Source organism: Mastomys coucha, unplaced genomic scaffold (assembly GCF_008632895.1).
Source record: "Mastomys coucha isolate ucsf_1 unplaced genomic scaffold, UCSF_Mcou_1 pScaffold17, whole genome shotgun sequence".
In the NCBI taxonomy this organism is placed as follows: Eukaryota; Metazoa; Chordata; class Mammalia; order Rodentia; family Muridae; genus Mastomys; species Mastomys coucha.
Genome location: NW_022196899.1, coordinates 36523111 through 36525369, shown reverse-complemented (window position 1 = coordinate 36525369; position 2259 = coordinate 36523111). Strand labels below are relative to the sequence as shown.

At 33.4% G+C, this 2259-nt stretch overlaps 1 non-coding gene across 1 annotated transcript; it reads right to left on the bottom strand.

Annotated features, from left to right (window-relative positions):
• Window positions 1-184: 184 nt before the first annotated feature.
• On the bottom strand, window positions 185-291 carry LOC116095168. Its single transcript, XR_004120490.1, has one exon. It is a non-coding gene; the product is annotated as a U6 spliceosomal RNA (small nuclear RNA).
• Window positions 292-2259: the final 1968 nt, after the last annotated feature.

The window sequence follows — 2259 nt, the reverse complement described above, 5'->3', positions numbered from 1 at the left end:
TTGATGTGTTCTTTGATTCGGTTTGCAAAAATTTTATTGAGTATTTTTGCATCGATATTCATAAGGGATATTGGTCTGAAGTTTTCTTTCATCGTTAGGTCTTTGTATGATTTAGGTATAAGAGTAATTGTGGCTTCATAGAACGAATTGGGTAGAGTGCCTTCAGTTTCTATTTTGTTGAATAAAAAATATGGAACGCTTCACGAATTTGCATGTCATCCTTGCGCAGGGGCCATGCTAATCTTCCCTGTATCATTCCAATTTTAGTATATGTGCTGCCGAAGTGAGCACAAAATGAGTATTTTCAACAGTGAGTTTTCTTATTTTCATTGTTGTAGTGACTTTCTGCTTAAGAATTTGGGTCATTTTGGCAGGTAATAAAAACAGCAAGAATAGCTGTTAACATTTCATTTAATATATCTCAGAAAAATTGGGTGGAAATGACAACGGAACAATGAGAGGTATTTAGTAAATGTGAACAAAATAATAAAGGAATTTCAACATGTACATTTTACAGATAAAACTTGCATATTATCCTGTCCTTCACTGAAAACTTGTGAAGCATTTTTGTGCTCATTTGATGTATGATGAATGCATCCTTTGAAACAAAATTAAGAATTAAATTCATGTATCTAGCAAGAGGAAGAACAAGGGTTTTAATCAGAATACCAACCATCAAATTCATAAACTATTTTCCCACAACACAATAATTCACATTAAAAGGGAATGGTAGAGACTTATCAGAGATGCAAGGTTTGATTTTTCTACTTGGTTTATAATGCTACCTTGGTATTGTAAATATATTGTCATAAAAATGCAAAATTATCCATCACTGTAGTATAAATTTTATTGTTTTAAAACAGTGTTTTTACTACATCTGTGCCTCTGTTTCAATTCTTTAACCTCTGGTGAAATTTTTTTTCAAGTGATGCTGACTCATGATTTCCATATGGGCTTCAGTAATTCTGTCCCTAGATCACTATGCTGCATTTTAAGTCTAAAGAAAACTCTTCCCGTCCTCTTTAATCATCTCTCCTTGAAAACACTAGACTCTTTCAAAGAATATACAGTTGATCAACAGTGCAATAGTGTTTGTTTATAGCTGTATCTATCACATATAATTTGATAAAACTTATCTCTGCTAACAAGCAAATGTGCATCCCATAGCAAGCATTCTAGTAACACATGTTAAAAAAAATGTTACCCCCAATGTGTATTTGAATTGAGAATTATTGATTTGGTAGCAGTAAAGATGGACACTTGAAGAAATATTCTGGGTCCACAAGCTGGCTGCCTGAAAATTGGAATAAATTAGCAAAGAAGAAAGATATAGTGGTTCTTACACATTTCTGCCAGACACACCAAAGTTTAACTACTTAAGCTTAGCTAGTAGTTACTGCCTCTAGAATAAACTTGGTGGTTAAGGTGATGTAGAATGGGGTAATGTTTTCAGAATCAGAATATGAGCAGTTCCTGTTACTTTACAGTCTGGAGAAGTCCAATGTTTAGTCAAGTTATGTTGTAGAAAGAGAGAAGTAAGCAATGGATAATTTAATGTGTAATTCCATTCTAAGGTGATGGTTTTAATGCTGAGACAAAAGAACAAAAGTAGGAATTGTGATTATAGTCATAACTGAGGAACTAGAGGTCCAAGAAGTTTTCCTTCACAGAGAATATGGTTGTTCTCTTCCTGGAACCTAGATGGAAGACAATTGGTTTTTGAGTAAGGCAGCCTATTCATTGGAGGGTTGGTACTGTCATTAGTCTTCATAACCATGTATTAGAATAATTTTTGACAAGTTGGCTGAGCTGTTAAGGGATCTTTACACAATGTCTAACGACTTTACTTCAATTCCTGGAACTCACATGGTAGAAGGAAAGAAATCTATCTTAAGTGTTGTCTTCTGACACCCACCTATGTGCTATTGCAAGTGTGTGCATGTGTGCTGGTACGCACACACATATCAAAAAAAAATAAAAAACTTCATTTTTTTCCTTAAAACCCAAATATCTTAACCTTGTTTTAAACTTACAGACATTTTGTTTTCCATGCTTAAAACAATTAACAGGATGTTTGTCCCTTCTGCCAGATGGCCAAAGAATGATTAATTACCTAACTATATCAGAGCAAATGTCAATATCTTGAATGACAAGCTAGTCTCAATGACATCATCATTTCAAATTTTAGTACTTCAGGTTTTATCTAGTCATCAATTTCTCATTTGAATATGCTTTAGAATTTTGTAATGTAATCAGAAA